Source organism: Heterodontus francisci, chromosome 12 (assembly GCF_036365525.1).
Source record: "Heterodontus francisci isolate sHetFra1 chromosome 12, sHetFra1.hap1, whole genome shotgun sequence".
Classification (NCBI taxonomy): domain Eukaryota; kingdom Metazoa; phylum Chordata; class Chondrichthyes; order Heterodontiformes; family Heterodontidae; genus Heterodontus; species Heterodontus francisci.
This window is the reverse complement of record NC_090382.1, coordinates 59,815,162-59,831,488: the sequence shown is the minus strand read 5'-3', so window position 1 is coordinate 59,831,488 and position 16,327 is coordinate 59,815,162.

The window sequence follows — 16,327 nt, the reverse complement described above, 5'->3', positions numbered from 1 at the left end:
TCAGAAATTTGCAAATATCTTAAATGGCCTGAATTGTGATCCCGCCCTGGCGAACATGGCTGGTGCTGGGAACTGCGTCGCAAAACAGGCACGCCGGTTGGCACCAGTATTTTTGAGCCCTGTCCACTTTTGTTCCCAACCTCAGCAGGGCCCAAAAATTCAGCCCTGTGTCATTCAATGGTATCATGGCTGGTCTGCACCTCAACTCCATTTTTCCACCGTAGGTGGTTATCCCTTTATAACCTTACCTACCAAAAATCCATCACTTTCTTTGCTACTGATTCAGCATATGTTACCTATCTGAAAAAAGTGTGGTCTTGCTAATAAATTAATTTGCAGGGCCAGATGATCAAAAAACAATCAGGAGTTAAAGTATACAGAACTGAACTTCATCATGAACTCAGAGATATTGGGCTGGATTTTGTGTAGCCCCATGAGGTGGGATCGGAGGCGTGGGGACACAGAGTATCATGATGGGCAAAAGGCCTGTCACCTCCCTGTCACCAAGTGAGCTTTCTGGGGGCGGGATAGGCTGATGACAGCCTTCCCACCCAGAGGCCATTGAGACCCTTAAGTGGCCTATTATTGACCAAATAAGGGCCTCTTCTGCTACTGCTGGGCTGCTGGGATCCCTGTGGGCTTGTGGGGGGGGGGGGGTCCCTCCTCCATGGGCAATTTATGTCCCACAGAGGACCCCCATCAGGACCAATTCACCCACAGGAACCCCCCTTCCCCTGGACTGCAAGAACACCCCCAAACTCCTTTTGCTGAGGCCTTCCGGAGTGGCCCCAGCAACCCTGCTTCACCTACCACTTCTCCGGGGTTCCAACGCTGGGCCTGGGTCCAAGGGCTCTGCAGTACCAGCAGTGGCCACGGCTTCCAGTGATACTGCTGAGCTGCCGGCCCTCTGATTGGCCGGCAATTCATGGAGGTGGGATCCCCAATCCCCATCTTTAAAGGGACGTGGATCCCACCTCCTGAAACGTCGATTTAAAAAGACCGAAGGATCGCTCTGAGGGGGCACAAAAAGGCAGAGGTTGTGTTAACCCCGCCTTTTCGGCCTGGTGCCGGGAGCCCCACCTCCAGCACAAAATCCAGCCCATTGGGTCCAACAATGTGAAAAAAATTCTTTGCCTGGGTAATTGTTCAATAAAAGGCACAGAAACATTTCCCTGCTATACTTCAGAGGGCAGCGGAAGTATCATTATCCTGTAATGAGGGACTGTCTGGAAGATTAAGCATGCCCTCAATATGAAGATATGCTGTGGTACCACATGAAATGTTTGCACAATCCCAATTCACAGAGAGACTGTGATCCTTCAGCTCATCTTGAATGGATGTTGTTCTTCGATGACCCACATTGTTGTGGAATGGAAGGATTTTGCAACCTTTGCTTCAGCTACCACTTCGACAAAAACACTTACTTTGAATAAAAACAATCACCAAAATTAAAAAAAAGTCAGCTTTGCCAAATATTAATTTAATTACAATGTAATCATCATCAACAGACATTTTCAGCTGATTCACACCTTTGACTTATTGAGTAGTTTGAATTTTTTTTATTTTATTTTAAGTCTGTTTGTAATACCTTTAGAAGATATACTGCTCCACTTTGAGAAACTCCAGATGATTCTTTGCACTCTGGAACTGTGAGATGCTTTCATGTCAATTCTATTTCACTTGAGGAGGTTGAAAGAATACAGGCTCAAACAGGAGCCAATTATTTCTGAGGAAGGTTATAAAATAATTAATTTAATATTTTAATCCTCGATTTTAATTTGGGGCAAGAGTGCAATGTGAGTGGCAAGCTCAAACGGCCGAGCTGGTGCTAGGCCAATGCCATTTTGACTTCTGGGCCTCAATTTAATTTTTCATATTGGACTCCCATCCAATCCTGGCAGGAATGATGCGCTGAGCAGCAGGAAATTGTGCAACAGCAGTCTGCCACCGGGTAACCAAAGAAATGGTACATTGTGGCACAGGGGCGGGGTGATAGCAGTCAGGCTATCAGAGGTAGACTGCATAAGAAATAAAAGTCTCTCCACAATTTGGGAGTACATTGACATTTGCTTAGTGTTTAGAAAAATATGAACTTGAAAAAAAAATGTAATATTCAGCTCAAATTATACTTGTTCGTTGTTCCTTAGTTATGATCCTTGTTCATTGTTTCTTAGTTTTAATTTTGTTTTTGAACTTTTTATTTAATAGACATTTGCTTTTACAAGTTGAGCTACTTTTCAGAAAATTACTTTGTGTCTTCCCTGCCCCTCAAAACCGTTAAAAGAAAGCCAACGCAATAACAGAAACGCTGACGCAATAACAATTTGAACACAAAAATATAATAACATAGACGTTGGTAAAGAACAGCAGCAATAGGGATGCATAACCTTTACTAAACCTTCAAAAGCCTTGATATTTGAGCTTCAAGTGGCCTAGGCCAAGCTTACTGTACTTGATAATGGTGTATATTAATTACAATGAAGAGATATTTACTTTCAAATCCATTTAGGTGCAAGAAAGTGCTGTGCCTTAATTAGTATCATCCAGAATAATATAACATACTTAAGAGCTGATTTTTAAATTATTTTCAAAAGTGCTTTCAGACATAGAAGGTATTTACACAATACAACTTCTTTTGAAGGGATTGTTTATGTCACTAGAGGTTTGATGGTAATCTTACACAAATTAACTCTTAGAATGCCAGCATGTCCTCGGATAAGCAATTTAATTCTTTGGCTAGCTAGAGTTTAAAATTGACCTTATTAGTGCCAAATTTAAAGGTGATTTTAAAATGATTCATCACCTTTTCCCACAGCTGGAGCCTGGTCCTTAACAAGGAAAGTACGGGCCATGTGTCCAAATTGGTATTGCAGAACGACGACCCTTACATATTAAATCCTGGCCTCTCTAGCACTAACAGCAAGAAAGACTTTCAATTATATACCACTTTATTACAGCTCGCAGAAATCTAAAAGCAATTTACAAGCTGTTACCTTTTTGGATTCAGATTATTTTTCTCAGGTTCAGCATCACAGGCCATTTCTGAATGTCAGCCCTCATGTCTTATAAATTAAGGCAAGCAGTTAGTTATCCAAAATCCAGATAATTGTAATGAATTCAGAGGTTGAACAGACAACCCTTGTCATTTTATTTATTTTAGACGATATATCATGTATCACTACATGATTTCTATGACTTTGGAATGGTGGAAGAATAAATATTCTTTCAGACCATGGCTTAGGCTAAAAATTACTAGACTGATTTTTTGAACAGTGAATAGATAAATGAATGGTGAAAAGACCAACCAAAAGATTCACAGGCCCAGATTATGCAATCAACAATAAAGTGACAGCGCTTACTGCTGATCTTGAAGGAAGCTGCCACAAAGATCTAGCAATCTCTTATGTTGTGGATTCCACCTTTCCCAACATTAATTTCATTCTGCCATCAGCTATAGGGGATTGCCAGTCTACAGCAACATTGAGGCTAAGCAACCAATCACATTGCAGGATTCTTACAGACAGCAAAAAAAAGTAAAAATCATTCATTTTTTAAATCATTTTTCATAGACCAGAATAAAGATTGGGACATACACATTGGATTAAAGTAGAAGCTGAAATATCATAAATAAACTTTAAAAAAAACATAATTTTATTATTTTAAAAATCTACAGATTTTTTAAAATCATAGTGGAGTTTGAACATTCCACAAATATAAAATTAGTTTTTCAGGTTGTTCAGCAGTAAGTATGACTTAGTACACTCAGTTACACCTCATTCAAAAAGGCATTACTTTTTCAAGGCATTTTACAATGAGACTAACAGCATTAAAAGTGCCAGTTCAGGTCAACTCAAATGACTTCTACGATTTCCATCTGTGAGGACTTCAACAGAAGAGTGGTGAATCACTGACAGCAACTTCTGGATTTCCATGTTTAGCAGCGCATCTGCAGACAACAGGGGCTGAATTTTAAGGGACATTTGAGATGGGAATGGAGGCAGGGGGGCATAAAATAGGGATGGAGGACGTCAGACAGGAGGTTCAACGTTGTGACGGCCCTTCCAAATTTTTCTGTCAGTAGCAGACAGGGAGGGGTGACTTCACACATCCAGGAAGCGCGATGGCAATTAAGGTACTTAAGAGCCCAATAGACAGCTATTTTATTCTCCGTTTTCCATTTATCTGATACAGCATGGGAACCACAGGGCTTCAGGGCCTTGCCTGGTGAAAGGAGGTGACAAGGAGATGGGAGCTCAGTTTAGGCTTCATTGGGAATCCATTGGGTGAGGCATCATTGTTTGGCAATGAGGATGTGGGGGGGGAGGGGTTGGGCATTGGGAAACACTGTTAGGAATGGGGCTCAAGGTGCCAGCACTACAGGGAAGCCATACCAGGGTGCCATCAAAGCAGTGCCATCTCATCAGAGGTCATAATTGAGGGGAAGGGGGGGAGCTGTTTGCCTTGAAGGCCTTGCACTCAGGGAGAGGCAACCTCTCATGGGCCTCATTCGCCCTGTCTTCGAGGCCCCATTGAGCAGGAGGAGCAACAGAGAGGAGGGGAGGTGCATGAACCAGCAGGGTCACCACTGCAGTTTGAGGCCACACAGAAGGGCTGGAAAAGGATGCAGAGGGGCATGCCGGCTTCCTCCTCTGCGCAAAAGAAGCTACCCTCCAGAGTGGGTCTACCGGCCAAGGTTCAACTACCTGCAGATGTTCGAGAGGCAGTATTTTTGAAGACTGCACCTCTCCAGGGAGGCCATCAATGATCTATATGCCATGATGCAGCATGAGCTGAGCCCCATGGGACTTGGTGGGCACCCAATGCCAGTAGTGCTGAAGGTCACCATGACACTGAATGTCTACACCACCAGTTAATTCCAAGGATCCACTGGAGACATGTGTGGAATCTCCTAGTCTGTGGCACATCACTGTATCCAGGACGTCACCAATGCCCTGTTCAGGAGGGCCGGTGACAATGTGCGTTTCCGCAGCGATCCAAACAATCGAGCTGAGAGGGCTATAGGGTTCAGAACCATCACTGGATTCCCCCAGGTGAAGGGGGATCATCGACTGCACACATGTGGCCATCATGGCTCCTGCTGACCAGCCTACTGCCTTCATTAACTGGAAGGGCTTCCAGGCTTCCACTGGTTCAATATGCAACTGATCTGTGACCACGCAAACAGTTCTTACAGATGTGTGCACAATTCCCAAGAAACAGCCATGACATCTTCATACTAAGGAAGCCCCAAGTGCCAGAACCTTTCTGTGTCCCCGTGCACCTTCAGGGATGGATCCTTGGAGACAAGGACTACTCACTGAGGACATGGCTACTGACATCTGTGAGGAACCCATGCATGGATGCAGAGGAGAGGTACAACACCTGCCATGGGTCAACTTGAGCGACCATTGAGCAGACCATTGGTCTACTCAAGATGAGATTCAGGTGCCTGGATTGATCCAGTATGCCCCAGAAAGGGTATTGCATATCATGGTGGTTTGCTGTGCACTGCACAACCTGGCGATACAGTGGGGCGAGATATTGACCAGTGAGGATATTGTGGAGCACAATGTCTCTTCTGATGATGAGGATGCAGAAGAGGATGCTGCTCAGGCAGTGTCAGATGAAGGATCCCAGGCACAGCAGAAAAGGCACCACGAGAGGCATGGGAGGCATGAGGTGCCCTTATACATTCACGTTTTCTTTGCACCTTACCATCTTCTGGAACCACAATAATAAAGCCTTACCTTTAAGCATCCCTGGTGTAGCCTGCTTCCTTCTGCACTGCAGCACCCAGGTGTAAATCGCACAATGGCAAGGCCAAAGCATTGAGTACTTGGGGCTTGGTCCCTCGCTTCCAGACCCTTGGCAGGAAGGAAGGGTTTAAATGAATTCCTGGAGGACATCAAGAACAGAAAGGAAACATAGTGAGTGAACATCATTTGTTTATTCCGTGTCACACCAATCGCACTGCTACCAATCTCAACTGCATCTTCATCCCTGATCCTCTAAGTGCATCTACATGCTCTTTTAAAATCTTTTCCAGGTGCTCCCACATGGTGCTCCCCCTGTGCTGCCAGCTGAGGTGGAGGCAGGCTGCTGACCTTGCTGCCCGCTGATTTGGGATAACTTTGGCAGCCATCCTCTGGCTGCCTTAGACCTGGAGGACCCCGGAACACTGAGGACATCTTGTACAGGTACAAGGATCCCCTCTCATCGAGGATGATGGAGGTGTTGCGTCTCTGGCAGAGGGGCTTTGGAACTGCTGCCACACTAGGAGCACCCTGAGAGGAATCCACTGACGTGGAAGGCAGCCGCTCCTCCACACCTCTAAGACACACGTGTACCTCCCTGCTGACCTGAGAGAGACATGAACCTGGTGGAGATTCCAGATGCCTCATCCTCTTCTCACTTTGCCACCCTTGCATGGAGCTCGTGGACAAACTGATAGAAAACAGGTATGCCCCCATCTCTGGCAGCTACTGATTGGCCTGCTGGTTTTGGCTCTCCATGAGTGCCACTAATCTTTCAATGGAGGAAGCCAGATGCGCCACCAGCAGAGACAGTGCAACATCCAAGACCTGGATGGAATCCTCCATCGTCCGTGGTTGTGTATGCAGAGCCTCTGGCATCTCTGCCAAATGTTGCCTTATCTCCTGCTGCAGCTGCAGCATTTCTTGTATTGCTGGTGACAACAGGGGCACCTCATCAGCCTGGACCTCTGCTTGGGCCTGGGCTCCCACAGTCATCCACCTGCCAATGGCCTCGGCTGTCACAGCCTCCATCAGTTGTCCAGGCAGGTCTGTGCTGTGCTCACCACATTGTGTGCCTGAATCTAAAGGTGACCTCACCTGCCGTGAGAGAGTATGGGGAAATAATCTGACAGTGCACCCTTTGAGGTTCCCTCCTCCACCTCAGAAGTGACAGGCTGTTCCCCAGTCTCTTCAGCTCCTCTCTCTTGTTGTTCATCTTGACCTACATGAGAAAACATAGCCATTGAAGGGTTAAGGTCTGTCCATCGTGACATTCTAACCACCGTTACTGTGCAGCTCCATTTATGCAGTAGCGAGCAGATGAGCAGCATGGCTTGTTTGTAGCAGATACACCCTTGTGCACAAGGAGATGCTCACTCACTCACTTGGGTAACTGCCCCCGAGTCGCCATCAGCTATGGCGCTGCCACTTTGCCGCCCTGCCAAATTGATCTCCTCTTCCACTGGGGTGAGGACACGAAGATAAAGCTCTCCACTGCCAGTCTTGTACACTCTTTCCGATTGTGCGCTGTCTTGTCCAACAGACAAAATGTTGGACAAAGTTAGTCTCCTAGCAGGGAAAAGCCCTGGCCTCTGATGGTGATAGTCCAGCAGGCCTATGCCTGCAGTGTGCAGGCCCTCTCAAGAGATTTTGTGGGGTCCTGCACCAAGTGCTGCTGGAAGGCACAGAGTGTGAAGAAGGGAGTTTGGTAAGAGAATGGATTTTAAAGGTTACTCTCTCTAAAATCTAGTTTTTGTTTTGTTTACATTTAGAAACTAACTGAAATTAACGTTTAAGTTACGAGGCAAGTTAGGTTTCTTACAGTTTTAAACAGGGGTAGACAAGCTCTCTGAGAATGGCTGTAGCTAGTTCATTAGGTAGCTGGCTTAAACTAGTTTCTGAGCTCTAACAAAGCTGACACATCATTGTTTCAGGGAGTATAAATTCAGGGGACTCTCAGTGCTGCTTGTCTGCACTGAGTGCTGCTGGAGGGCACAGAGTGTGAGGAAGGGAATTTGGTAAGGGAGGGAGTTCAGTAAGGAGGGGAACGATAAATTTATTAAGAGAAAATAAATTTAATTGAATTAACATAATAAAGGTGGCAGGCCAGGTGATGGGTCATGGCAACAGTATGTGGGAGCTCCTGGACGCCATGGCAATCCATAATAACCAGGGCAGCACAGTGACGCAGTGGTTAGCACCGCAGCCTCACAGCTCCAGCGACCCAGGTTTGGTTCTGGGTACTACCTGTGCGGAGTTTGCAAGTTCTCCCTGTGACTGCGTGGGTTTCCGCCGGGTGCTCTGGTTTTCTCCCACAGCTAAAGACTTGCAGGTTGATAGGTAAATTGGCCATTGTAAATTGCCCCTAGTGTAGGTAGGTGGTAGGAGAATTGTGGGGATGTGGTAGGGAATATGGGATTAATGTAGGATTAGTATAAATGGGTGGTTGATGGTCAGCACAGACTCGGTGGGCTGAAGGGCCTGTTTCAGTGCTGTATCTCTCTATGACTCTAACCATGTCTGTATTAAGTGTCTGCAGCTTGAGGAGCTTTGACTCAGAGTAATTGAGCTGGAGGCTGAGCTGCAGACACTGCGATGCATCAGGGAGGGGGAAAGATACCTGGACACTTTGTTCCAGAAGGTAGTCACACCCCTTAGGATAGGGTCATCTGTTTAGGTCAGGGACAGGAGGGTGTGACTGTGAGTCAGGCAGGTAAGGGGATTGAGAAGCTGGGAATGGAGGAGCCTCAGCCCTTGCAATTGAGCAACACAATCGAGGTTCTGTCAGCTTGCATGGACAAGAGTGAGGGCTGTAGTGTGGATGTGCAGACTGACCACGGCACCATGGTACAAGAAGCCATTCAAGTTGGGGGGACCAAAAAGGAAAGTAGTGGTAGTAGGCTGCGACACAAAATCTGTCCTGCCATTTTTATTATGTCAATTCAATTAAATGTATTTTCTCTTAACTAATTTATAGTTCCCCTCTTTATTGAACTCCGTCCCTTACCAAACTCCCTTCCTCATACTCTGTGCCCTCCAGCAGCACTCAGTGCAGGCAACACAGTCTCTGGACTCTCGATCTTTGCTGCAGAGAACAGTGTCAATTCCCCTCACTATTCTGTCCCCTACTACCACTACTTTCCTTTTTGCAAATTTAAATCTAAGAGTGAATCAGCAGACAAGGCTAGAGGTTACAAAAATGATAAAAGGACAAAACTAAAGACTCTGTATCAGAATGCAAATAGCATTCGAAACAAAACAGATTAACTGATAGTGCAAATAGCAATACATAAGTACGATCTGATAGCCATTACAGAGATATGGCTGCAAGAAGGCATAGATTGGAACATGAACATTGAAGGGTATATGACATTCAGGAAGGATAGGAAGCTCGGAAAAGGTGGAGGGCTGGCTCTGTTAATTAATGATGGTATTAGCACAATAGAGAGGGATGACCTAAGTTCAGGAAACCAGGAAGTAGAAGCGGTTTGGGTCAAGATGAGAAATGATAAAGACAAGAAGTCACCTGTGGAAGTGGTGTACAGGTCTCCTAACAGTAATCACAGACCTGGGGCGGCACAGTGGTTAGCACCGCAGCCTCACAGCTCCGGACCCAGGTTCAATTCTGGGTACTGCCTGTGTGGAGTTTGCAAGTTCTCCCTGTGTCTGCGTGGGTTTCCTCCGGGTGCTCCGGTTTCCTCCCACATGCCAAAGACTTGCAGGTTGATAGGTAAATTGGCCATTAGTAATTTCCCCTAGTATAGGTAGGTGGTAGGGAAATATAGGGGATGAGGTAGGAATATGGAATTAGTGTAGGATTAGTATAAATGGGTGGTTGATGGTCGGCACAGACTCGGTGGGCCGAAGGGCCTGTTTCAGTGCTGTATCTCTAAACTAAACTAAACATGGTAGAACAGGATATAAAGGAAGAAATAATGGGTGCTTGTCAGAAAGGTACAGCAATAATTATGGGGGAATTTTAATCTACATATAGATTGGAAAAATCAGATGGGCAAAGGTAGCCTGGATGAAGAGATCATAGAATGTTTTCAGAATAGTTTCTTAGAATAGCACGTTCTGGAGCCAACCAGGGAGCAGGCTATACTAAACCTAGTATTGTGCAACAAGATAGGATGAATTAATGACCTCAAAGTGAAGGCACCCCGAGGTAGCAGCAATCATAATATAATTGAATTTTACATTCAATTTGAGGGAGAAAAGAGTGGGTCTAAGACTCGTATTTTGAACTTAAATAAGGGCAATTATGAGGGCATGAAAGCAGAGCTAGCAAAAGTGAACTGGCCAAGTAGGTTAAGGGATAGGTCAATAGAGATGCAGTGGCAGACATTTAAGGGGATATTTCGGAATACACAGAATAGATACATTTGAACGAGAAAGAAAACTTTCAAGGGGAAGACCTGCCATCCATGGTGAACTAAAAAAGTTAAAGATAGTATCAAACTTAAAGAAAAAGCAGACAATCGCACAAAGATGGGTGGCAAGTCAGAAGATTGGATAGAATATAGAAAGCAACAAAGAACAACTGAAAGATTAATAAGGAGGGAAAAATTAGAGTACAAGAGAAAGCTGGCGAGAAATATAAGGACAGATTGTAAGAGTTTCTATAGATATCTTAAAAAGAAAAGAGTTAACAAAGTGAGCATTGATCCTGTAGAAAGTGAGTCTGGGGAATTAATAAGGGAAAGTAAAGAGATGGCAGATGAATTAAACAGGTATTTCACATCAGACTTCATCATAGAGGATACAAGTAACATTCCAAAAATAACTGTAAATCAGGAAATGGAAGGGAAGGAGGAACTCAAGAAAATTACAATTATCAAGAAAGTGGTACTGAGCAAATTGTTGAAGCTATGGGCTGACAAGTCCCCGAGTCCCGATGGACTTCATCCTAGGGTCTTAAAAGAAGTGGCTAGTGATATAGTTGATGCATTGGTTTTGATTTTCCAAAATTCCAGAGATTTGGGGAAGGTTCCATTAGATTGGAAAATAGCCAATTTAATTCCTTTATTCAAAAGGGAGGGAGACAGAAAGCAGGAAACTACAGGCCAGTTAGTTTAACATCTGTCACAGGGAAAATGTTAGAAGCTATTAATAAAGACATTATAGCAGGGCACTTATAAAAATTCAAGGTAATCAGGCAGAGACAACATGGTTTTGTGAAAGGGAAATCATGTTTAACCAATTTCTTGGAGTTCTTTGAAGAAGTAACATGTGCTGTGGATAAAGGGGAACCAGTGGATGTACTATACTTAGATTTCCAGAGGCATTTGTTAAAGTGCCACATCAAAGGTATTGCGGAAAATAAAAGCTCATGGTGTAGGGGGTAACATTTTTACATGGATAGAAGATTGGCTAGCTAACAGGAAGCAGAGAGTAGGCATAAATGGGTCATTTTCAGGTTGGCAAGATGTAACGAGTAGTGTGCCACAGAGATCAGTGCTGGGGGCTCAACATTTTACAATTTATATAAATGACTTGGATGAAGGGACTGAAGGTATGGTTGCTAAATTTGCTGATGACACAAAGATAGCTGGGAAAATAAGTTGTGACAAGGACATAAGGAGGCTACAAAGGGATATAGATAGGTTAAGTGAGTGGGAAAAGATCCAGCAAATTGATTATAATGTGGGAAAATGTGTAATTGTCCATTTTGGCAGGAAGAATAGAAGAGAAGCACATTATCTAAACGGTGTGAGATTGCAGAGTTCTGAGATGTAGAGGGATCTGGGTGTCCAGTGCATGAATCACAAAAGGGTAGTATGCAGGTCCAGCAAGTAATTAGGGAAGCTAATAGAATGTTATTGTTTATTGCAAGGGGAATTGAATACCAAAGTAGGGAGGTTATGTTTCAGTTATACAGGGCATTGGTGAGACCACATCTGGAGTACTGTGTACAGTATCGATCTCCTTATTTAAGAAAGGATGTAGATGTGTTGGAAGCAGTTCAGAGAAGGTTTACTAGACTAATACCTGGGATGGACGGGTTGTCTTATGAGGAAAGATTGGATAGGCTAGGCTTGTATCCGCTGGAGTTTAGAAGAGTAGTAGGTGACTTGATTGAAACATATAAGATTCTGAGGGGTCTTGACAGGGTGGATGTGGAAAGGATGTTTCCTCTTGTGGAAGAATGTAGAACTAGGGGTCGCCCATTTTAGACAGAGATGAGGAGAATTTGTTTTTCTTTCACAGGGTCTTGAGTCTTTGGAACTCTCTTCCTTAAAAGAGGGTGGAAGCAGAGTCTTTGAATATTTTTAAGGTGATGGTAGATAGATTCTTGATAAGCAAGGGGGAGAAAGGATATTGGTGTCCAGCTGTTTTTGAGAGATCCCCCCTATTTTAATAGGCTTTATTTGGGTTTTTCCCTTTGAACAAGGAACAAAGAACAAAGAACAGTACAGCACAGGAACAGGCCATTCGGCCCTCCAAGCCTGCGCCGATCTTGATGCCTGCCTAAACTAAAACCTTCTGCACTTCCGGGGACCGTATTCCTCTATTCCCATCCTATTCATGTATTTGTCAAGATGCCTCTTAAACGTCGCTATCGTACCTGCTTCCACCACCTCCCCTGGCAACAAGTTCCAGGCACTCACCACCCTCTGTGTAAAGAACTGGCCTCGCACATCCCCTCTAAACTTTGCCCCTCTCACCTTAAACCTATGTCCCCTAGTAACTGACTCTTCCGCCCTGAGAAAAAGCTTCTGACTATCCACTCTATCCATGCCGCTCATAACTTTGTAAACCTCTATCATGTCGCCCCTCCACCTCCGTCATTCCAGTGAAAACAATCCAAGTTTATCCAACCTCTCGTCATAGCTAATACCCTCCAGACCAGGCAACATCCTGGGAAACCTCTGCTGTACCCTCTCCAAAGCCTCCACGTCCTTCTGGTAGTGTGGCGACCAGAATTGCACGCAATATTCTAAGTGTGGCCTAACTAAAGTTCTGTACAGCTGCAGCATGACTTGCCAATTTTTATACTCTATGCCCCGACCGATGAAGGCAAGCATGCCGTATGCCTTCTTGACTACCTTATCCACCTGCGTTGCCACTTTCAGTGACCTGTGGACCTGTACGCTCAGATCTCTCTGCCTGTCAATACTCCTAAGGGTTCTGCCATTTACTGTATACCTCCCACCTGCATTAGACCTTCCAAAATGCATTACCTCACATTTGTCCGGATTAAACTCCATCTACCATTTCTCCGCCCAAGTCTCCAAACTATCTATCTCCTGCTGTATCCTCTGACAATTCTCATCACTATCCGCAACTCCACTAACCTTTGTGTCGTCCACAAACTTACTAATCAGACCAGCTACATTTTCCTCCAAATCATTTATATATACTACAAACAGCAAAGGCCCCAGCATTGATCCCTGCGGAACACCACTAGTCACAGCCCTCCATTTAGAAAAGCACCCTTCCACTGCTACCCTCTGTCTTCTATGACTGAGCCAGTTCTGTATCCATCTTGCCAGCTCACCTCTGATCCCGTGCAACTTCACCTTTTGTACCAGTCTGCCATGAGGGACCTTGTCAAAGGCTTTACTGAAGTCCATATAGATAACATCCACTGCCCTTCCTTCATCAATCATTTGCGTCACTTCCTCACAAAACTCAATCAAATTAGTGAGACACGACCTCCCCTTCACAAAACCATGCTGCCTCTCGCTAATAAGTTCATTTGTTTCCAAATGGGAGTAAATCCTGTCCCGAAGAATCCTCTCTAATAATTTCCCTACCACTGACGTAAGGCTCACCGGCCTATAATTTCCTGGATTATCCTTGCCACCCTTCTTAAACAAAGGAACGACATTGGCTATTCTCCAGTCCTCTGGGACCTCACCTGTAGCCAATGAGGATGCAAAGATTTCTGTCAAGGCCCCAGCAATTTCTTCCCTTGCCTCCCTCAGTATTCTGGGGTAGATCCCATCAGGCCCTGGGCACTTATCTACCTTAATGCTTTGCAAGACACCCGACACCTCCTCCTTTTTGATAATGAGATGACTGAGACTATCTACACTCCCTTCCCTAAGCTCATCATCCACCAAGTCCTTCTCTTTGGTGAATACTGACGCAAAGTACTCATTTAGTACCTCACCCATTTCCTCTGGCTCCACACATAGATTCTCTTCTCTGTCCTTGAGTGGGCCAACCCTTTCCCTCGTTACCCGCTTGCTCTTTATATACGTATAAAAAGCCTTGGGATTTTCCTTAATCCTGTTTGCCAATGACTTTTCATGACCCCTTTTAGCCCTCCTAACTCCTTGCTTAAGTTCCTTCCTACTATCTTTATATTCCTCAAGGGATTCGTCTGTTCCTAGCCTTCCAGCCCTTATGAATGCTTCCTTTTTCTTTTTGACTAGGCTCACAATATCCCGCGTTATCCAGGGTTCCCAAAACTTGCCAAACTTATCCTTCTTCCTCACAGGAACATGCCGGTCCTGGATTCTAATCAACCGACGTGAAAGATTCCCACATGTCAGATGTTGATTTACCCTTTGAGAAATTCACTTTGTTTGTTTTCAGGCTTTCTTGCCTTAATAGAGGTGTCCCTGCTGTTTTTGTGGATTTCCCACTCTTTATCCTCATGTTCAAGGTTTTGGTTTTTCCCATTTTTTTTCCCCCCGAGCACGATGCCTTAAGAAAATTATTGCAAGCTTTTCAAAGGCTTTTAACACAATCCGTGATAGTTGGTATCATAACTCACCTGATCGCTGGATTCTACTTGCAGGCCACCACGCTTCTGATCAGCAGTGCAGCCTATATTTCTGTGCTTTGACTCACCACAGCTGCCAAGCTCTTCACAGCCTCTTCTGCAGATAAATAATTTTCTTACTGTACCAGGCCAGTATTTCCTTTAAATTTCTCTGTTTTTTAAAAATGTATTCCTTGGATGTGGGCCTTGCTGGGTAGGCAAGCATTTCTTGCCCATCCCTAATTGCCCTTGAGGAGCTGATGGTGAGCTGCCTTCTTGAACTGCTGCAGTCCTTGTGGGGAAGGCAAACCGACACTGTTGTTCATCTGTTGTTTCTTCCAAAGGGAAGGAGATCTTCAAATTCTCCTGGTTGCTTTCACCTCTGTTTTACCATTGTTTTCCCACTGCCACCATATTGCATTTAGTTGTATTTGTATTACTAGGGTTTCAGGGCATTCTAGAGAAAGTTTTAGACTCTGGTAAAGGTTAACTAACAACTCTATTATTTACAGTTACGATATACACTTTCAGCAAGCCACCTAAACTAGCATCCTTGGTGCTGCTTTATCTTCTTCTTCTCCAGCCTATCTCATGTGACTGTTGCATCATCGCTCGTATAGTGGGAGTGATATCTCTTACTGTCTTCGGTATTAACCTTTTACATCCAGATACTACAAAGTTGGGCGCTGAGGTGAATTAGCACATATTCCAAGGGGATTAGTAAAGGGAAAGGTGCCAAGGCAAGCTCGTCTCTACAAGGACAGCGCTCTGGAGGGCTAATGATTGTAATATTCGGCTTCCTGTTAAACCAGACCAGAGAGAGAGAAAAAACACAGAGGGAGCAGTGCTTTAAAAAGCATGCCAAAGGGAACAGAGACGGAGACCAGAGTGAGAAAGAGAAAACACAGAGGGAACAGAGCTTTAAAAAGCGTGCCAAAAGGAACAGAGTCAGAGACCAGAGAGTGAGAGAAAGAGAACACAGCGGGAACAGAGCCGGGGGAAAATCAAAAAGTGACATCAGAGTGACGTCACAAGTAACAGAGTGAGCAAGGAAACAGAGAGTTGCCGGGATGAGTATACAGGTAAGCTGGATTAGTAATTAAAGGTCGACAGTTTTTTTTATTTAGTAAGTAGTTTTTTTCCTAAGGAATCAAAGTCCCTAGTGTAAATAATCTCTAATTTTTGAGTAATTTAAGGGAGTAAATTAAGGGTAAGTCATGGCAGGGCAGCTTGGCAGCGTGGAGTGCTCCTCCTGTGCAATGTGGGAAGTGAGGGACATTTCCGGTGTCCAGGGTGAACATGTGTGCAGGAATTGTCTCCAGCTACTCAAAATCCGGATCTGGAGTGGCGGCTAGGGACACTGTGGAGCATCTGCGAGGCTGAGATAATTGTGGATAGCACATACAGGGAGGTGGTCATACCGCAGGTAAAGACTGCTCAGGCAGAAAGGGAATCGGTGACCGCCAGGCAGAATAGAAGAACTAGGCAGGTAGTGCAGGAGTCCCCTGGGTCCATCTCCCTCTCTAACAGATTTTCTGGTTTGGATACTGCTGGGGGAGATAGCTTCTCAGGAGAATGCAGCAGGAGCCAAGTATGTGGCTCCACGGTTGGCTCAGCTGCACAGGAGGGGAGGAAAAATAAGGGGAGAGCCATAGCAATAGGGGATTCTATCGTAAAGGGTACAGATAGGCGTTTCTGTGGCTGAAAACATGACTCCAAGATGTTATGTTGCCTCCCTGGTGCTAGGGTCAAGTGGGGGGGGGAGGCGGGGGGTGGGGGGGGGTGGTGGTTTAAACTAATTTGGCAGGGGATGGGATACAGAGTGGAGGTACAGTAGGGGGTGATGGACAGCCAAATA